The sequence below is a fragment of the Triturus cristatus genome, chromosome 5_2, assembly GCF_964204655.1.
Source record: "Triturus cristatus chromosome 5_2, aTriCri1.1, whole genome shotgun sequence".
In the NCBI taxonomy this organism is placed as follows: domain Eukaryota; kingdom Metazoa; phylum Chordata; class Amphibia; order Caudata; family Salamandridae; genus Triturus; species Triturus cristatus.
This window is the reverse complement of record NC_140588.1, coordinates 575,135,183-575,154,579: the sequence shown is the minus strand read 5'-3', so window position 1 is coordinate 575,154,579 and position 19,397 is coordinate 575,135,183. Positions and strand designations below refer to the sequence as shown.

The 19,397-nt window shown below is 53.6% G+C and overlaps 17 non-coding genes across 17 annotated transcripts; 11 read left to right on the top strand and 6 right to left on the bottom strand.

The window, feature by feature from the left end:
- Positions 1-920: 920 nt before the first annotated feature.
- TRNAL-UAA (transfer RNA leucine (anticodon UAA)) lies at positions 921-1,003 on the bottom strand. The gene has a single exon. It is a non-coding gene; the product is annotated as a tRNA-Leu (tRNA).
- A 243-nt stretch (positions 1,004-1,246) lies between these two features.
- Positions 1,247-1,318, top strand: TRNAE-UUC (transfer RNA glutamic acid (anticodon UUC)). Its single transcript has one exon. It is a non-coding gene; the product is annotated as a tRNA-Glu (tRNA).
- A 2,154-nt stretch (positions 1,319-3,472) lies between these two features.
- On the top strand, positions 3,473-3,544 carry TRNAE-UUC (transfer RNA glutamic acid (anticodon UUC)). The gene has a single exon. It is a non-coding gene; the product is annotated as a tRNA-Glu (tRNA).
- Positions 3,545-4,174: 630 nt separating this feature from the next.
- Positions 4,175-4,246, top strand: TRNAE-CUC (transfer RNA glutamic acid (anticodon CUC)). Its single transcript has one exon. It is a non-coding gene; the product is annotated as a tRNA-Glu (tRNA).
- Positions 4,247-5,372: 1,126 nt separating this feature from the next.
- Positions 5,373-5,455, bottom strand: TRNAL-UAA (transfer RNA leucine (anticodon UAA)). Its single transcript has one exon. It is a non-coding gene; the product is annotated as a tRNA-Leu (tRNA).
- A 2,143-nt stretch (positions 5,456-7,598) lies between these two features.
- TRNAL-UAA (transfer RNA leucine (anticodon UAA)) lies at positions 7,599-7,681 on the bottom strand. The gene has a single exon. It is a non-coding gene; the product is annotated as a tRNA-Leu (tRNA).
- A 945-nt stretch (positions 7,682-8,626) lies between these two features.
- TRNAE-CUC (transfer RNA glutamic acid (anticodon CUC)) lies at positions 8,627-8,698 on the top strand. Its single transcript has one exon. It is a non-coding gene; the product is annotated as a tRNA-Glu (tRNA).
- A 1,126-nt stretch (positions 8,699-9,824) lies between these two features.
- On the bottom strand, positions 9,825-9,907 carry TRNAL-UAA (transfer RNA leucine (anticodon UAA)). The gene has a single exon. It is a non-coding gene; the product is annotated as a tRNA-Leu (tRNA).
- Positions 9,908-10,150: 243 nt separating this feature from the next.
- On the top strand, positions 10,151-10,222 carry TRNAE-UUC (transfer RNA glutamic acid (anticodon UUC)). The gene has a single exon. It is a non-coding gene; the product is annotated as a tRNA-Glu (tRNA).
- A 630-nt stretch (positions 10,223-10,852) lies between these two features.
- Positions 10,853-10,924, top strand: TRNAE-CUC (transfer RNA glutamic acid (anticodon CUC)). The gene has a single exon. It is a non-coding gene; the product is annotated as a tRNA-Glu (tRNA).
- A 1,452-nt stretch (positions 10,925-12,376) lies between these two features.
- Positions 12,377-12,448, top strand: TRNAE-UUC (transfer RNA glutamic acid (anticodon UUC)). Its single transcript has one exon. It is a non-coding gene; the product is annotated as a tRNA-Glu (tRNA).
- A 1,828-nt stretch (positions 12,449-14,276) lies between these two features.
- TRNAL-UAA (transfer RNA leucine (anticodon UAA)) lies at positions 14,277-14,359 on the bottom strand. Its single transcript has one exon. It is a non-coding gene; the product is annotated as a tRNA-Leu (tRNA).
- Positions 14,360-15,304: 945 nt separating this feature from the next.
- Positions 15,305-15,376, top strand: TRNAE-CUC (transfer RNA glutamic acid (anticodon CUC)). The gene has a single exon. It is a non-coding gene; the product is annotated as a tRNA-Glu (tRNA).
- A 1,126-nt stretch (positions 15,377-16,502) lies between these two features.
- On the bottom strand, positions 16,503-16,585 carry TRNAL-UAA (transfer RNA leucine (anticodon UAA)). The gene has a single exon. It is a non-coding gene; the product is annotated as a tRNA-Leu (tRNA).
- A 243-nt stretch (positions 16,586-16,828) lies between these two features.
- Positions 16,829-16,900, top strand: TRNAE-UUC (transfer RNA glutamic acid (anticodon UUC)). The gene has a single exon. It is a non-coding gene; the product is annotated as a tRNA-Glu (tRNA).
- A 630-nt stretch (positions 16,901-17,530) lies between these two features.
- Positions 17,531-17,602, top strand: TRNAE-CUC (transfer RNA glutamic acid (anticodon CUC)). The gene has a single exon. It is a non-coding gene; the product is annotated as a tRNA-Glu (tRNA).
- Positions 17,603-19,054: 1,452 nt separating this feature from the next.
- On the top strand, positions 19,055-19,126 carry TRNAE-UUC (transfer RNA glutamic acid (anticodon UUC)). Its single transcript has one exon. It is a non-coding gene; the product is annotated as a tRNA-Glu (tRNA).
- The last annotated feature ends 271 nt before the right edge of the window (positions 19,127-19,397 follow it).

The window sequence follows — 19,397 nt, the reverse complement described above, 5'->3', positions numbered from 1 at the left end:
AGGTGCGCTTCTTTTCGTAGGCTTCTGACCACATGGTGTGCGGCAGGAAGTCATCTTTGACAGGGCCGCAGGCTTTGTCTCCAAATGGCATCCCGGACCCACTGCAACCCACCTTTTTGCTGAAACGGAAGTCTGGTTCAGGGTAAGAAAAAGCTGAGCTGCACGTACCGAAAGCAGCAGAGCCCAGCGGCGGAGAGGGTGTGGCCAGGGCTGTCTGATTTGCATAGTGACCAGTGGCATCTTGGGAATGTACAGGCTTTGGAGCCTAACGGGTGCTGCAGGGGTCTGCCTGGCCGGAGAAATGCCTGTCTGGCGCTCCCCTCAGGACACACGTGTCTTCCGTTCGAGCATGGAGGGTGAGGGACATGGGTCACCCTCATATACAGGGGTGTGGGCATGGGCAGGATGGGGCGTGGGGGACCCGTCAGGGCATTGCCCGTTTGGAAGCCCGTTCGGAAGGCAAGAGGAGGCGGAGGCGGAGGCGGGAATCTCTGCTCAATTTTTTCCCGAGGCCTGGGGACAAGCCTTTGCACATTTGATCCAGCCGGGCCTGCATCAGCAGATCCTGCTCCGATGGCAAGGGAGAGCCTGCAGGTGTAAATCAAAGAAAGGGGAGAAATCCGCAAGAGGCGGGTTAACAAATTCCAGTGGCAGGCCCATGTTCCCCAGGAAGCAAGTACTTCCTCCTGCTCCCTTCAGTGGGAAAAGACATAGGAGGTGTATTTCTCTAAGCAGGGGCTCTGCGTAGGTGGCACTGCATTGCTTTGGGAAGCATCCATGCTAAGTGCAGAGTAGCAGCAGACCCCACAGCTGAGACGTGAATTGGGACTGTTAAGGAAGGGCACTGGGAGGGTGAGGAAGGCAGAGGAAAATGCTTTAAAAAAGCATCTGCAAGTTCCTACACACCCGCTGAAAACCCATACCAGGGATGGGGCTCGAACCCATGCGGACAACTGTCCATTGGATCTTAAGTCCAACGCCTTAACCACTCGGCCACCCTGGTGAGACCCTAGGCCCTGCCTTACTCAGCTCCCTTTTCATGCTGGCTGCTCCAGCGCAGGCTGTCCAGCAAGAGGTGATTGCAGAGTAAAAAGGCTTTTGCAGGAGGATAAAGGTAATTTCTTATGACAAACACACTGTGTGACACCTAACTTTTCCCCACTCGTACTTTATGGGCAATCTATACAGTGGAGTTAGCTTAGTCACAATAAGGAAGTGAGCAAGGCAGGCTCACAAGAGCATCTCCTCCCTGGTGGTCTAGTGGCTAGGATTCGGCGCTTTCACCGCCGCGGCCCGGGTTCGATTCCCGGTCAGGGAAGATCCCTCTAAGACGTAGACGTGCGTAATTTGTCCACGCAGCTCAGCTTTTTTTAATCGAAGGTCCTTAAAAAGGCACCCCGACCTATAGACGAAAGCAGAGGAAAGGGGCTGGGTCCCCTGTGTCCCAGGTTGCTTTGCTCCCATTGCCCTCAGCCACCTTCATGCGCACGCAGTCCCCCACCCAGTCAGGTGCTCTATGTGGGCGTAAAGTGCAGTACCAGCTCATCAGAAAGGTAAATTGCTGGAAAACCCGGCTGCGATGTATACATCTACTTTGGAGCACTCTTCTCCCTTGCACTCTTGAATCGGTCATTCGCAATGTATTCTTCCAGCAAGCTGAATAACGAGGTAGGTGTGAGAAGGTGTACCAGCTGTCTTTGAGCTATCAGCGGCCACTAGGTGTCCCTCTTGTGATTTCCCGGGGATCCCGATTGTACAGGAATTCGTCGGTTCAGTAGCACGGGGGAGGGGATGGCCTGTGCTTGGAAGTGACAAACAGTCTGGTGGAATCATGAGTGTTTTTTCAAGTTCTGATTCATATTCGCTGTAGAATAAAATATGCTTTCAGCCCCCATGAGCTTTGTCACTAGGAGAGCAGTGTAGGAACTTTTGCTGTATGGCTCTGGGTTCCCTGGTGGTCTAGTGGTTAGGATTCGGCGCTCTCACCGCCGCGGCCCGGGTTTGATTCCCGGTCAGGGAACAGTCCTTCTTCTGCCCTTGAATGCTTTTCCTTCCCGCAGGTCAGGGCTTCTCAAAATGAATTTGCTTTTCTGACAAACAGTTTGCCTAGCATCCCGCAATCTGGCTCCTAATTTGATTTTCGCAAGGTTCCCTTTGAGTTGCTTTCCTCGGCGGGAGGAAAATCTCTTGTGCAAGGCTCTTGAGGAAGTGAGATTCTGTATTCCGAGGTGCGCTTCTTTTCGTAGGCTTCTGACCACATGGTGTGCGGCAGGAAGTCATCTTTGACAGGGCCGCAGGCTTTGTCTCCAAATGGCATCCCGGACCCACTGCAACCCACCTTTTTGCTGAAACGGAAGTCTGGTTCAGGGTAAGAAAAAGCTGAGCTGCACGTACCGAAAGCAGCAGAGCCCAGCGGCGGAGAGGGTGTGGCCAGGGCTGTCTGATTTGCATAGTGACCAGTGGCATCTTGGGAATGTACAGGCTTTGGAGCCTAACGGGTGCTGCAGGGGTCTGCCTGGCCGGAGAAATGCCTGTCTGGCGCTCCCCTCAGGACACACGTGTCTTCCGTTCGAGCATGGAGGGTGAGGGACATGGGTCACCCTCATATACAGGGGTGTGGGCATGGGCAGGATGGGGCGTGGGGGACCCGTCAGGGCATTGCCCGTTTGGAAGCCCGTTCGGAAGGCAAGAGGAGGCGGAGGCGGAGGCGGGAATCTCTGCTCAATTTTTTCCCGAGGCCTGGGGACAAGCCTTTGCACATTTGATCCAGCCGGGCCTGCATCAGCAGATCCTGCTCCGATGGCAAGGGAGAGCCTGCAGGTGTAAATCAAAGAAAGGGGAGAAATCCGCAAGAGGCGGGTTAACAAATTCCAGTGGCAGGCCCATGTTCCCCAGGAAGCAAGTACTTCCTCCTGCTCCCTTCAGTGGGAAAAGACATAGGAGGTGTATTTCTCTAAGCAGGGGCTCTGCGTAGGTGGCACTGCATTGCTTTGGGAAGCATCCATGCTAAGTGCAGAGTAGCAGCAGACCCCACAGCTGAGACGTGAATTGGGACTGTTAAGGAAGGGCACTGGGAGGGTGAGGAGGGCAGAGGAAAATGCTTTAAAAAAGCATCTGCAAGTTCCTACACACCCGCTGAAAACCCATACCAGGGATGGGGCTCGAACCCATGCGGACAACTGTCCATTGGATCTTAAGTCCAACACCTTAACCACTCGGCCACCCTGGTGAGACCCTAGGCCCTGCCTTACTCAGCTCCCTTTTCATGCTGGCTGCTCCAGCGCAGGCTGTCCAGCAAGAGGTGATTGCAGAGTAAAAAGGCTTTTGCAGGAGGATAAAGGTAATTTCTTATGACAAACACACTGTGTGACACCTAACTTTTCCCCACTCGTACTTTATGGGCAATCTATACAGTGGAGTTAGCTTAGTCACAATAAGGAAGTGAGCAAGGCAGGCTCACAAGAGCATCTCCTCCCTGGTGGTCTAGTGGCTAGGATTCGGCGCTTTCACCGCCGCGGCCCGGGTTCGATTCCCGGTCAGGGAAGATCCCTCTAAGACGTAGACGTGCGTAATTTGTCCACGCAGCTCAGCTTTTTTTAATCGAAGGTCCTTAAAAAGGCACCCCGACCTATAGACGAAAGCAGAGGAAAGGGGCTGGGTCCCCTGTGTCCCAGGTTGCTTTGCTCCCATTGCCCTCAGCCACCTTCATGCGCACGCAGTCCCCCACCCAGTCAGGTGCTCTATGTGGGCGTAAAGTGCAGTACCAGCTCATCAGAAAGGTAAATTGCTGGAAAACCCGGCTGCGATGTATACATCTACTTTGGAGCACTCTTCTCCCTTGCACTCTTGAATCGGTCATTCGCAATGTATTCTTCCAGCAAGCTGAATAACGAGGTAGGTGTGAGAAGGTGTACCAGCTGTCTTTGAGCTATCAGCGGCCACTAGGTGTCCCTCTTGTGATTTCCCGGGGATCCCGATTGTACAGGAATTCGTCGGTTCAGTAGCACGGGGGAGGGGATGGCCTGTGCTTGGAAGTGACAAACAGTCTGGTGGAATCATGAGTGTTTTTTCAAGTTCTGATTCATATTCGCTGTAGAATAAAATATGCTTTCAGCCCCCATGAGCTTTGTCACTAGGAGAGCAGTGTAGGAACTTTTGCTGTATGGCTCTGGGTTCCCTGGTGGTCTAGTGGTTAGGATTCGGCGCTCTCACCGCCGCGGCCCGGGTTCGATTCCCGGTCAGGGAACAGTCCTTCTTCTGCCCTTGAATGCTTTTCCTTCCCGCAGGTCAGGGCTTCTCAAAATGAATTTGCTTTTCTGACAAACAGTTTGCCTAGCATCCCGCAATCTGGCTCCTAATTTGATTTTCGCAAGGTTCCCTTTGAGTTGCTTTCCTCGGCGGGAGGAAAATCTCTTGTGCAAGGCTCTTGAGGAAGTGAGATTCTGTATTCCGAGGTGCGCTTCTTTTCGTAGGCTTCTGACCACATGGTGTGCGGCAGGAAGTCATCTTTGACAGGGCCGCAGGCTTTGTCTCCAAATGGCATCCCGGACCCACTGCAACCCACCTTTTTGCTGAAACGGAAGTCTGGTTCAGGGTAAGAAAAAGCTGAGCTGCACGTACCGAAAGCAGCAGAGCCCAGCGGCGGAGAGGGTGTGGCCAGGGCTGTCTGATTTGCATAGTGACCAGTGGCATCTTGGGAATGTACAGGCTTTGGAGCCTAACGGGTGCTGCAGGGGTCTGCCTGGCCGGAGAAATGCCTGTCTGGCGCTCCCCTCAGGACACACGTGTCTTCCGTTCGAGCATGGAGGGTGAGGGACATGGGTCACCCTCATATACAGGGGTGTGGGCATGGGCAGGATGGGGCGTGGGGGACCCGTCAGGGCATTGCCCGTTTGGAAGCCCGTTCGGAAGGCAAGAGGAGGCGGAGGCGGAGGCGGGAATCTCTGCTCAATTTTTTCCCGAGGCCTGGGGACAAGCCTTTGCACATTTGATCCAGCCGGGCCTGCATCAGCAGATCCTGCTCCGATGGCAAGGGAGAGCCTGCAGGTGTAAATCAAAGAAAGGGGAGAAATCCGCAAGAGGCGGGTTAACAAATTCCAGTGGCAGGCCCATGTTCCCCAGGAAGCAAGTACTTCCTCCTGCTCCCTTCAGTGGGAAAAGACATAGGAGGTGTATTTCTCTAAGCAGGGGCTCTGCGTAGGTGGCACTGCATTGCTTTGGGAAGCATCCATGCTAAGTGCAGAGTAGCAGCAGACCCCACAGCTGAGACGTGAATTGGGACTGTTAAGGAAGGGCACTGGGAGGGTGAGGAGGGCAGAGGAAAATGCTTTCAAAAAGCATCTGCAAGTTCCTACACACCCGCTGAAAACCCATACCAGGGATGGGGCTCGAACCCATGCGGACAACTGTCCATTGGATCTTAAGTCCAACGCCTTAACCACTCGGCCACCCTGGTGAGACCCTAGGCCCTGCCTTACTCAGCTCCCTTTTCATGCTGGCTGCTCCAGCGCAGGCTGTCCAGCAAGAGGTGATTGCAGAGTAAAAAGGCTTTTGCAGGAGGATAAAGGTAATTGCTTATGACAAACACACTGTGTGACACCTAACTTTTCCCCACTCGTACTTTATGGGCAATCTATACAGTGGAGTTAGCTTAGTCACAATAAGGAAGTGAGCAAGGCAGGCTCACAAGAGCATCTCCTCCCTGGTGGTCTAGTGGCTAGGATTCGGCGCTTTCACTGCCGCGGCCCGGGTTCGATTCCCGGTCAGGGAAGATCCCTCTAAGACGTAGACGTGCGTAATTTGTCCACGCAGCTCAGCTTTTTTTAATCGAAGGTCCTTAAAAAGGCACCCCGACCTATAGACGAAAGCAGAGGAAAGGGGCTGGGTCCCCTGTGTCCCAGGTTGCTTTGCTCCCATTGCCCTCAGCCACCTTCATGCGCACGCAGTCCCCCACCCAGTCAGGTGCTCTATGTGGGCGTAAAGTGCAGTACCAGCTCATCAGAAAGGTAAATTGCTGGAAAACCCGGCTGCGATGTATACATCTACTTTGGAGCACTCTTCTCCCTTGCACTCTTGAATCGGTCATTCGCAATGTATTCTTCCAGCAAGCTGAATAACGAGGTAGGTGTGAGAAGGTGTACCAGCTGTCTTTGAGCTATCAGCGGCCACTAGGTGTCCCTCTTGTGATTTCCCGGGGATCCCGATTGTACAGGAATTCGTCGGTTCAGTAGCACGGGGGAGGGGATGGCCTGTGCTTGGAAGTGACAAACAGTCTGGTGGAATCATGAGTGTTTTTTCAAGTTCTGATTCATATTCGCTGTAGAATAAAATATGCTTTCAGCCCCCATGAGCTTTGTCACTAGGAGAGCAGTGTAGGAACTTTTGCTGTATGGCTCTGGGTTCCCTGGTGGTCTAGTGGTTAGGATTCGGCGCTCTCACCGCTGCGGCCCGGGTTCGATTCCCGGTCAGGGAACAGTCCTTCTTCTGCCCTTGAATGCTTTTCCTTCCCGCAGGTCAGGGCTTCTCAAAATGAATTTGCTAATCTGACAAACAGTTTGCCTAGCATCCCGCAATCTGGCTCCTAATTTGATTTTCGCAAGGTTCCCTTTGAGTTGCTTTCCTCGGCGGGAGGAAAATCTCTTGTGCAAGGCTCTTGAGGAAGTGAGATTCTGTATTCCGAGGTGCGCTTCTTTTCGTAGGCTTCTGACCACATGGTGTGCGGCAGGAAGTCATCTTTGACAGGGCCGCAGGCTTTGTCTCCAAATGGCATCCCGGACCCACTGCAACCCACCTTTTTGCTGAAACGGAAGTCTGGTTCAGGGTAAGAAAAAGCTGAGCTGCACGTACCGAAAGCAGCAGAGCCCAGCGGCGGAGAGGGTGTGGCCAGGGCTGTCTGATTTGCATAGTGACCAGTGGCATCTTGGGAATGTACAGGCTTTGGAGCCTAACGGGTGCTGCAGGGGTCTGCCTGGCCGGAGAAATGCCTGTCTGGCGCGCCCCTCAGGACACACGTGTCTTCCGTTCGAGCATGGAGGGTGAGGGACATGGGTCACCCTCATATACAGGGGTGTGGGCATGGGCAGGATGGGGCGTGGGGGACCCGTCAGGGCATTGCCCGTTTGGAAGCCCGTTCGGAAGGCAAGAGGAGGCGGAGGCGGAGGCGGGAATCTCTGCTCAATTTTTTCCCGAGGCCTGGGGACAAGCCTTTGCACATTTGATCCAGCCGGGCCTGCATCAGCAGATCCTGCTCCGATGGCAAGGGAGAGCCTGCAGGTGTAAATCAAAGAAAGGGGAGAAATCCGCAAGAGGCGGGTTAACAAATTCCAGTGGCAGGCCCATGTTCCCCAGGAAGCAAGTACTTCCTCCTGCTCCCTTCAGTGGGAAAAGACATAGGAGGTGTATTTCTCTAAGCAGGGGCTCTGCGTAGGTGGCACTGCATTGCTTTGGGAAGCATCCATGCTAAGTGCAGAGTAGCAGCAGACCCCACAGCTGAGACGTGAATTGGGACTGTTAAGGAAGGGCACTGGGAGGGTGAGGAGGGCAGAGGAAAATGCTTTAAAAAAGCATCTGCAAGTTCCTACACACCCGCTGAAAACCCATACCAGGGATGGGGCTCGAACCCATGCGGACAACTGTCCATTGGATCTTAAGTCCAACGCCTTAACCACTCGGCCACCCTGGTGAGACCCTAGGCCCTGCCTTACTCAGCTCCCTTTTCATGCTGGCTGCTCCAGCGCAGGCTGTCCAGCAAGAGGTGATTGCAGAGTAAAAAGGCTTTTGCAGGAGGATAAAGGTAATTGCTTATGACAAACACACTGTGTGACACCTAACTTTTCCCCACTCGTACTTTATGGGCAATCTATACAGTGGAGTTAGCTTAGTCACAATAAGGAAGTGAGCAAGGCAGGCTCACAAGAGCATCTCCTCCCTGGTGGTCTAGTGGCTAGGATTCGGCGCTTTCACTGCCGCGGCCCGGGTTCGATTCCCGGTCAGGGAAGATCCCTCTAAGACGTAGACGTGCGTAATTTGTCCACGCAGCTCAGCTTTTTTTAATCGAAGGTCCTTAAAAAGGCACCCCGACCTATAGACGAAAGCAGAGGAAAGGGGCTGGGTCCCCTGTGTCCCAGGTTGCTTTGCTCCCATTGCCCTCAGCCACCTTCATGCGCACGCAGTCCCCCACCCAGTCAGGTGCTCTATGTGGGCGTAAAGTGCAGTACCAGCTCATCAGAAAGGTAAATTGCTGGAAAACCCGGCTGCGATGTATACATCTACTTTGGAGCACTCTTCTCCCTTGCACTCTTGAATCGGTCATTCGCAATGTATTCTTCCAGCAAGCTGAATAACGAGGTAGGTGTGAGAAGGTGTACCAGCTGTCTTTGAGCTATCAGCGGCCACTAGGTGTCCCTCTTGTGATTTCCCGGGGATCCCGATTGTACAGGAATTCGTCGGTTCAGTAGCACGGGGGAGGGGATGGCCTGTGCTTGGAAGTGACAAACAGTCTGGTGGAATCATGAGTGTTTTTTCAAGTTCTGATTCATATTCGCTGTAGAATAAAATATGCTTTCAGCCCCCATGAGCTTTGTCACTAGGAGAGCAGTGTAGGAACTTTTGCTGTATGGCTCTGGGTTCCCTGGTGGTCTAGTGGTTAGGATTCGGCGCTCTCACCGCCGCGGCCCGGGTTCGATTCCCGGTCAGGGAACAGTCCTTCTTCTGCCCTTGAATGCTTTTCCTTCCCGCAGGTCAGGGCTTCTCAAAATGAATTTGCTTTTCTGACAAACAGTTTGCCTAGCATCCCGCAATCTGGCTCCTAATTTGATTTTCGCAAGGTTCCCTTTGAGTTGCTTTCCTCGGCGAGAGGAAAATCTCTTGTGCAAGGCTCTTGAGGAAGTGAGATTCTGTATTCCGAGGTGCGCTTCTTTTCGTAGGCTTCTGACCACATGGTGTGCGGCAGGAAGTCATCTTTGACAGGGCCGCAGGCTTTGTCTCCAAATGGCATCCCGGACCCACTGCAACCCACCTTTTTGCTGAAACGGAAGTCTGGTTCAGGGTAAGAAAAAGCTGAGCTGCACGTACCGAAAGCAGCAGAGCCCAGCGGCGGAGAGGGTGTGGCCAGGGCTGTCTGATTTGCATAGTGACCAGTGGCATCTTGGGAATGTACAGGCTTTGGAGCCTAACGGGTGCTGCAGGGGTCTGCCTGGCCGGAGAAATGCCTGTCTGGCGCTCCCCTCAGGACACACGTGTCTTCCGTTCGAGCATGGAGGGTGAGGGACATGGGTCACCCTCATATACAGGGGTGTGGGCATGGGCAGGATGGGGCGTGGGGGACCCGTCAGGGCATTGCCCGTTTGGAAGCCCGTTCGGAAGGCAAGAGGAGGCGGAGGCGGAGGCGGGAATCTCTGCTCAATTTTTTCCCGAGACCTGGGGACAAGCCTTTGCACATTTGATCCAGCCGGGCCTGCATCAGCAGATCCTGCTCCGATGGCAAGGGAGAGCCTGCAGGTGTAAATCAAAGAAAGGGGAGAAATCCGCAAGAGGCGGGTTAACAAATTCCAGTGGCAGGCCCATGTTCCCCAGGAAGCAAGTACTTCCTCCTGCTCCCTTCAGTGGGAAAAGACATAGGAGGTGTATTTCTCTAAGCAGGGGCTCTGCGTAGGTGGCACTGCATTGCTTTGGGAAGCATCCATGCTAAGTGCAGAGTAGCAGCAGACCCCACAGCTGAGACGTGAATTGGGACTGTTAAGGAAGGGCACTGGGAGGGTGAGGAGGGCAGAGGAAAATGCTTTAAAAAAGCATCTGCAAGTTCCTACACACCCGCTGAAAACCCATACCAGGGATGGGGCTCGAACCCATGCGGACAACTGTCCATTGGATCTTAAGTCCAACGCCTTAACCACTCGGCCACCCTGGTGAGACCCTAGGCCCTGCCTTACTCAGCTCCCTTTTCATGCTGGCTGCTCCAGCGCAGGCTGTCCAGCAAGAGGTGATTGCAGAGTAAAAAGGCTTTTGCAGGAGGATAAAGGTAATTTCTTATGACAAACACACTGTGTGACACCTAACTTTTCCCCACTCGTACTTTATGGGCAATCTATACAGTGGAGTTAGCTTAGTCACAATAAGGAAGTGAGCAAGGCAGGCTCACAAGAGCATCTCCTCCCTGGTGGTCTAGTGGCTAGGATTCGGCGCTTTCACCGCCGCGGCCCGGGTTCGATTCCCGGTCAGGGAAGATCCCTCTAAGACGTAGACGTGCGTAATTTGTCCACGCAGCTCAGCTTTTTTTAATCGAAGGTCCTTAAAAAGGCACCCCGACCTATAGACGAAAGCAGAGGAAAGGGGCTGGGTCCCCTGTGTCCCAGGTTGCTTTGCTCCCATTGCCCTCAGCCACCTTCATGCGCACGCAGTCCCCCACCCAGTCAGGTGCTCTATGTGGGCGTAAAGTGCAGTACCAGCTCATCAGAAAGGTAAATTGCTGGAAAACCCGGCTGCGATGTATACATCTACTTTGGAGCACTCTTCTCCCTTGCACTCTTGAATCGGTCATTCGCAATGTATTCTTCCAGCAAGCTGAATAACGAGGTAGGTGTGAGAAGGTGTACCAGCTGTCTTTGAGCTATCAGCGGCCACTAGGTGTCCCTCTTGTGATTTCCCGGGGATCCCGATTGTACAGGAATTCGTCGGTTCAGTAGCACGGGGGAGGGGATGGCCTGTGCTTGGAAGTGACAAACAGTCTGGTGGAATCATGAGTGTTTTTTCAAGTTCTGATTCATATTCGCTGTAGAATAAAATATGCTTTCAGCCCCCATGAGCTTTGTCACTAGGAGAGCAGTGTAGGAACTTTTGCTGTATGGCTCTGGGTTCCCTGGTGGTCTAGTGGTTAGGATTCGGCGCTCTCACCGCCGCGGCCCGGGTTCGATTCCCGGTCAGGGAACAGTCCTTCTTCTGCCCTTGAATGCTTTTCCTTCCCGCAGGTCAGGGCTTCTCAAAATGAATTTGCTTTTCTGACAAACAGTTTGCCTAGCATCCCGCAATCTGGCTCCTAATTTGATTTTCGCAAGGTTCCCTTTGAGTTGCTTTCCTCGGCGGGAGGAAAATCTCTTGTGCAAGGCTCTTGAGGAAGTGAGATTCTGTATTCCGAGGTGCGCTTCTTTTCGTAGGCTTCTGACCACATGGTGTGCGGCAGGAAGTCATCTTTGACAGGGCCGCAGGCTTTGTCTCCAAATGGCATCCCGGACCCACTGCAACCCACCTTTTTGCTGAAACGGAAGTCTGGTTCAGGGTAAGAAAAAGCTGAGCTGCACGTACCGAAAGCAGCAGAGCCCAGCGGCGGAGAGGGTGTGGCCAGGGCTGTCTGATTTGCATAGTGACCAGTGGCATCTTGGGAATGTACAGGCTTTGGAGCCTAACGGGTGCTGCAGGGGTCTGCCTGGCCGGAGAAATGCCTGTCTGGCGCTCCCCTCAGGACACACGTGTCTTCCGTTCGAGCATGGAGGGTGAGGGACATGGGTCACCCTCATATACAGGGGTGTGGGCATGGGCAGGATGGGGCGTGGGGGACCCGTCAGGGCATTGCCCGTTTGGAAGCCCGTTCGGAAGGCAAGAGGAGGCGGAGGCGGAGGCGGGAATCTCTGCTCAATTTTTTCCCGAGGCCTGGGGACAAGCCTTTGCACATTTGATCCAGCCGGGCCTGCATCAGCAGATCCTGCTCCGATGGCAAGGGAGAGCCTGCAGGTGTAAATCAAAGAAAGGGGAGAAATCCGCAAGAGGCGGGTTAACAAATTCCAGTGGCAGGCCCATGTTCCCCAGGAAGCAAGTACTTCCTCCTGCTCCCTTCAGTGGGAAAAGACATAGGAGGTGTATTTCTCTAAGCAGGGGCTCTGCGTAGGTGGCACTGCATTGCTTTGGGAAGCATCCATGCTAAGTGCAGAGTAGCAGCAGACCCCACAGCTGAGACGTGAATTGGGACTGTTAAGGAAGGGCACTGGGAGGGTGAGGAGGGCAGAGGAAAATGCTTTCAAAAAGCATCTGCAAGTTCCTACACACCCGCTGAAAACCCATACCAGGGATGGGGCTCGAACCCATGCGCACAGCTGTCCATTGGATCTTAAGTCCAACGCCTTAACCACTCGGCCACCCTGGTGAGACCCTAGGCCCTGCCTTACTCAGCTCCCTTTTCATGCTGGCTGCTCCAGCGCAGGCTGTCCAGCAAGAGGTGATTGCAGAGTAAAAAGGCTTTTGCAGGAGGATAAAGGTAATTTCTTATGACAAACACACTGTGTGACACCTAACTTTTCCCCACTCGTACTTTATGGGCAATCTATACAGTGGAGTTAGCTTAGTCACAATAAGGAAGTGAGCAAGGCAGGCTCACAAGAGCATCTCCTCCCTGGTGGTCTAGTGGCTAGGATTCGGCGCTTTCACCGCCGCGGCCCGGGTTCGATTCCCGGTCAGGGAAGATCCCTCTAAGACGTAGACGTGCGTAATTTGTCCACGCAGCTCAGCTTTTTTTAATCGAAGGTCCTTAAAAAGGCACCCCGACCTATAGACGAAAGCAGAGGAAAGGGGCTGGGTCCCCTGTGTCCCAGGTTGCTTTGCTCCCATTGCCCTCAGCCACCTTCATGCGCACGCAGTCCCCCACCCAGTCAGGTGCTCTATGTGGGCGTAAAGTGCAGTACCAGCTCATCAGAAAGGTAAATTGCTGGAAAACCCGGCTGCGATGTATACATCTACTTTGGAGCACTCTTCTCCCTTGCACTCTTGAATCGGTCATTCGCAATGTATTCTTCCAGCAAGCTGAATAACGAGGTAGGTGTGAGAAGGTGTACCAGCTGTCTTTGAGCTATCAGCGGCCACTAGGTGTCCCTCTTGTGATTTCCCGGGGATCCCGATTGTACAGGAATTCGTCGGTTCAGTAGCACGGGGGAGGGGATGGCCTGTGCTTGGAAGTGACAAACAGTCTGGTGGAATCATGAGTGTTTTTTCAAGTTCTGATTCATATTCGCTGTAGAATAAAATATGCTTTCAGCCCCCATGAGCTTTGTCACTAGGAGAGCAGTGTAGGAACTTTTGCTGTATGGCTCTGGGTTCCCTGGTGGTCTAGTGGTTAGGATTCGGCGCTCTCACCGCTGCGGCCCGGGTTCGATTCCCGGTCAGGGAACAGTCCTTCTTCTGCCCTTGAATGCTTTTCCTTCCCGCAGGTCAGGGCTTCTCAAAATGAATTTGCTAATCTGACAAACAGTTTGCCTAGCATCCCGCAATCTGGCTCCTAATTTGATTTTCGCAAGGTTCCCTTTGAGTTGCTTTCCTCGGCGGGAGGAAAATCTCTTGTGCAAGGCTCTTGAGGAAGTGAGATTCTGTATTCCGAGGTGCGCTTCTTTTCGTAGGCTTCTGACCACATGGTGTGCGGCAGGAAGTCATCTTTGACAGGGCCGCAGGCTTTGTCTCCAAATGGCATCCCGGACCCACTGCAACCCACCTTTTTGCTGAAACGGAAGTCTGGTTCAGGGTAAGAAAAAGCTGAGCTGCACGTACCGAAAGCAGCAGAGCCCAGCGGCGGAGAGGGTGTGGCCAGGGCTGTCTGATTTGCATAGTGACCAGTGGCATCTTGGGAATGTACAGGCTTTGGAGCCTAACGGGTGCTGCAGGGGTCTGCCTGGCCGGAGAAATGCCTGTCTGGCGCTCCCCTCAGGACACACGTGTCTTCCGTTCGAGCATGGAGGGTGAGGGACATGGGTCACCCTCATATACAGGGGTGTGGGCATGGGCAGGATGGGGCGTGGGGGACCCGTCAGGGCATTGCCCGTTTGGAAGCCCGTTCGGAAGGCAAGAGGAGGCGGAGGCGGAGGCGGGAATCTCTGCTCAATTTTTTCCCGAGGCCTGGGGACAAGCCTTTGCACATTTGATCCAGCCGGGCCTGCATCAGCAGATCCTGCTCCGATGGCAAGGGAGAGCCTGCAGGTGTAAATCAAAGAAAGGGGAGAAATCCGCAAGAGGCGGGTTAACAAATTCCAGTGGCAGGCCCATGTTCCCCAGGAAGCAAGTACTTCCTCCTGCTCCCTTCAGTGGGAAAAGACATAGGAGGTGTATTTCTCTAAGCAGGGGCTCTGCGTAGGTGGCACTGCATTGCTTTGGGAAGCATCCATGCTAAGTGCAGAGTAGCAGCAGACCCCACAGCTGAGACGTGAATTGGGACTGTTAAGGAAGGGCACTGGGAGGGTGAGGAGGGCAGAGGAAAATGCTTTAAAAAAGCATCTGCAAGTTCCTACACACCCGCTGAAAACCCATACCAGGGATGGGGCTCGAACCCATGCGGACAACTGTCCATTGGATCTTAAGTCCAACGCCTTAACCACTCGGCCACCCTGGTGAGACCCTAGGCCCTGCCTTACTCAGCTCCCTTTTCATGCTGGCTGCTCCAGCGCAGGCTGTCCAGCAAGAGGTGATTGCAGAGTAAAAAGGCTTTTGCAGGAGGATAAAGGTAATTGCTTATGACAAACACACTGTGTGACACCTAACTTTTCCCCACTCGTACTTTATGGGCAATCTATACAGTGGAGTTAGCTTAGTCACAATAAGGAAGTGAGCAAGGCAGGCTCACAAGAGCATCTCCTCCCTGGTGGTCTAGTGGCTAGGATTCGGCGCTTTCACTGCCGCGGCCCGGGTTCGATTCCCGGTCAGGGAAGATCCCTCTAAGACGTAGACGTGCGTAATTTGTCCACGCAGCTCAGCTTTTTTTAATCGAAGGTCCTTAAAAAGGCACCCCGACCTATAGACGAAAGCAGAGGAAAGGGGCTGGGTCCCCTGTGTCCCAGGTTGCTTTGCTCCCATTGCCCTCAGCCACCTTCATGCGCACGCAGTCCCCCACCCAGTCAGGTGCTCTATGTGGGCGTAAAGTGCAGTACCAGCTCATCAGAAAGGTAAATTGCTGGAAAACCCGGCTGCGATGTATACATCTACTTTGGAGCACTCTTCTCCCTTGCACTCTTGAATCGGTCATTCGCAATGTATTCTTCCAGCAAGCTGAATAACGAGGTAGGTGTGAGAAGGTGTACCAGCTGTCTTTGAGCTATCAGCGGCCACTAGGTGTCCCTCTTGTGATTTCCCGGGGATCCCGATTGTACAGGAATTCGTCGGTTCAGTAGCACGGGGGAGGGGATGGCCTGTGCTTGGAAGTGACAAACAGTCTGGTGGAATCATGAGTGTTTTTTCAAGTTCTGATTCATATTCGCTGTAGAATAAAATATGCTTTCAGCCCCCATGAGCTTTGTCACTAGGAGAGCAGTGTAGGAACTTTTGCTGTATGGCTCTGGGTTCCCTGGTGGTCTAGTGGTTAGGATTCGGCGCTCTCACCGCCGCGGCCCGGGTTCGATTCCCGGTCAGGGAACAGTCCTTCTTCTGCCCTTGAATGCTTTTCCTTCCCGCAGGTCAGGGCTTCTCAAAATGAATTTGCTTTTCTGACAAACAGTTTGCCTAGCATCCCGCAATCTGGCTCCTAATTTGATTTTCGCAAGGTTCCCTTTGAGTTGCTTTCCTCGGCGAGAGGAAAATCTCTTGTGCAAGGCTCTTGAGGAAGTGAGATTCTGTATTCCGAGGTGCGCTTCTTTTCGTAGGCTTCTGACCACATGGTGTGCGGCAGGAAGTCATCTTTGACAGGGCCGCAGGCTTTGTCTCCAAATGGCATCCCGGACCCACTGCAACCCACCTTTTTGCTGAAACGGAAGTCTGGTTCAGGGTAAGAAAAAGCTGAGCTGCACGTACCGAAAGCAGCAGAGCCCAGCGGCGGAGAGGGTGTGGCCAGGGCTGTCTGATTTGCATAGTGACCAGTGGCATCTTGGGAATGTACAGGCTTTGGAGCCTAACGGGTGCTGCAGGGGTCTGCCTGGCCGGAGAAATGCCTGTCTGGCGCTCCCCTCAGGACACACGTGTCTTCCGTTCGAGCATGGAGGGTGAGGGACATGGGTCACCCTCATATACAGGGGTGTGGGCATGGGCAGGATGGGGCGTGGGGGACCCGTCAGGGCATTGCCCGTTTGGAAGCCCGTTCGGAAGGCAAGAGGAGGCGGAGGCGGAGGCGGGAATCTCTGCTCAATTTTTTCCCGAGACCTGGGGACAAGCCTTTGCACATTTGATCCAGCCGGGCCTGCATCAGCAGATCCTGCTCCGATGGCAAGGGAGAGCCTGCAGGTGTAAATCAAAGAAAGGGGAGAAATCCGCAAGAGGCGGGTTAACAAATTCCAGTGGCAGGCCCATGTTCCCCAGGAAGCAAGTACTTCCTCCTGCTCCCTTCAGTGGGAAAAGACATAGGAGGTGTATTTCTCTAAGCAGGGGCTCTGCGTAGGTGGCACTGCATTGCTTTGGGAAGCATCCATGCTAAGTGCAGAGTAGCAGCAGACCCCACAGCTGAGACGTGAATTGGGACTGTTAAGGAAGGGCACTGGGAGGGTGAGGAGGGCAGAGGAAAATGCTTTAAAAAAGCATCTGCAAGTTCCTACACACCCGCTGAAAACCCATACCAGGGATGGGGCTCGAACCCATGCGGACAACTGTCCATTGGATCTTAAGTCCAACGCCTTAACCACTCGGCCACCCTGGTGAGACCCTAGGCCCTGCCTTACTCAGCTCCCTTTTCATGCTGGCTGCTCCAGCGCAGGCTGTCCAGCAAGAGGTGATTGCAGAGTAAAAAGGCTTTTGCAGGAGGATAAAGGTAATTTCTTATGACAAACACACTGTGTGACACCTAACTTTTCCCCACTCGTACTTTATGGGCAATCTATACAGTGGAGTTAGCTTAGTCACAATAAGGAAGTGAGCAAGGCAGGCTCACAAGAGCATCTCCTCCCTGGTGGTCTAGTGGCTAGGATTCGGCGCTTTCACCGCCGCGGCCCGGGTTCGATTCCCGGTCAGGGAAGATCCCTCTAAGACGTAGACGTGCGTAATTTGTCCACGCAGCTCAGCTTTTTTTAATCGAAGGTCCTTAAAAAGGCACCCCGACCTATAGACGAAAGCAGAGGAAAGGGGCTGGGTCCCCTGTGTCCCAGGTTGCTTTGCTCCCATTGCCCTCAGCCACCTTCATGCGCACGCAGTCCCCCACCCAGTCAGGTGCTCTATGTGGGCGTAAAGTGCAGTACCAGCTCATCAGAAAGGTAAATTGCTGGAAAACCCGGCTGCGATGTATACATCTACTTTGGAGCACTCTTCTCCCTTGCACTCTTGAATCGGTCATTCGCAATGTATTCTTCCAGCAAGCTGAATAACGAGGTAGGTGTGAGAAGGTGTACCAGCTGTCTTTGAGCTATCAGCGGCCACTAGGTGTCCCTCTTGTGATTTCCCGGGGATCCCGATTGTACAGGAATTCGTCGGTTCAGTAGCACGGGGGAGGGGATGGCCTGTGCTTGGAAGTGACAAACAGTCTGGTGGAATCATGAGTGTTTTTTCAAGTTCTGATTCATATTCGCTGTAGAATAAAATATGCTTTCAGCCCCCATGAGCTTTGTCACTAGGAGAGCAGTGTAGGAACTTTTGCTGTATGGCTCTGGGTTCCCTGGTGGTCTAGTGGTTAGGATTCGGCGCTCTCACCGCCGCGGCCCGGGTTCGATTCCCGGTCAGGGAACAGTCCTTCTTCTGCCCTTGAATGCTTTTCCTTCCCGCAGGTCAGGGCTTCTCAAAATGAATTTGCTTTTCTGACAAACAGTTTGCCTAGCATCCCGCAATCTGGCTCCTAATTTGATTTTCGCAAGGTTCCCTTTGAGTTGCTTTCCTCGGCGGGAGGAAAATCTCTTGTGCAAGGCTCTTGAGGAAGTGAGATTCTGTATTCCGAGGTGCGCTTCTTTTCGTAGGCTTCTGACCACATGGTGTGCGGCAGGAAGTCATCTTTGACAGGGCCGCAGGCTTTGTCTCCAAATGGCATCCCGGACCCACTGCAACCCACCTTTTTGCTGAAACGGAAGTCTGGTTCAGGGTAAGAAAAAGCTGAGCTGCACGTACCGAAAGCAGCAGAGCCCAGCGGCGGAGAGGGTGTGGCCAGGGCTGTCTGATTTGCATAGTGACCAGTGGCATCTTGGGAATGTACAGGCTTTGGAGCCTAACGGGTGCTGCAGGGGTCTGCCTGGCCGGAGAAATGCCTGTCTGGCGCTCCCCTCAGGACACACGTGTCTTCCGTTCGAGCATGGAGGGTGAGGGACATGGGTCACCCTCATATACAGGGGTGTGGGCATGGGCAGGATGGGGCGTGGGGGACCCGTCAGGGCATTGCCCGTTTGGAAGCCCGTTCGGAAGGCAAGAGGAGGCGGAGGCGGAGGCGGGAATCTCTGCTCAATTTTTTCCCGAGGCCTGGGGACAAGCCTTTGCACATTTGATCCAGCCGGGCCTGCATCAGCAGATCCTGCTCCGATGGCAAGGGAGAGCCTGCAGGTGTAAATCAAAGAAAGGGGAGAAATCCGCAAGAGGCGGGTTAACAAATTCCAGTGGCAGGCCCATGTTCCCCAGGAAGCAAGTACTTCCTCCTGCTCCCTTCAGTGGGAAAAGACATAGGAGGTGTATTTCTCTAAGCAGGGGCTCTGCGTAGGTGGCACTGCATTGCTTTGGGAAGCATCCATGCTAAGTGCAGAGTAGCAGCAGACCCCACAGCTGAGACGTGAATTGGGACTGTTAAGGAAGGGCACTGGGAGGGTGAGGAGGGCAGAGGAAAATGCTTTAAAAAAGCATCTGCAAGTTCCTACACACCCGCTGAAAACCCATACCAGGGAAGGGGCTCGAACCCATGCGGACAACTGTCCATTGGATCTTAAGTCCAACGCCTTAACCACTCGGCCACCCTGGTGAGACCCTAGGCCCTGCCTTACTCAGCTCCCTTTTCATGCTGGCTGCTCCAGCGCAGGCTGTCCAGCAAGAGGTGATTGCAGAGTAAAAAGGCTTTTGCAGGAGGATAAAGGTAATTGCTTATGACAAACACACTGTGTGACACCTAACTTTTCCCCACTCGTACTTTATGGGCAATCTATACAGTGGAGTTAGCTTAGTCACAATAAGGAAGTGAGCAAGGCAGGCTCACAAGAGCATCTCCTCCCTGGTGGTCTAGTGGCTAGGATTCGGCGCTTTCACCGCCGCGGCCCGGGTTCGATTCCCGGTCAGGGAAGATCCCTCTAAGACGTAGACGTGCGTAATTTGTCCACGCAGCTCAGCTTTTTTTAATCGAAGGTCCTTAAAAAGGCACCCCGACCTATAGACGAAAGCAGAGGAAAGGGGCTGGGTCCCCTGTGTCCCAGGTTGCTTTGCTCCCATTGCCCTCAGCCACCTTCATGCGCACGCAGTCCCCCACCCAGTCAGGTGCTCTATGTGGGCGTAAAGTGCAGTACCAGCTCATCAGAAAGGTAAATTGCTGGAAAACCCGGCTGCGATGTATACAT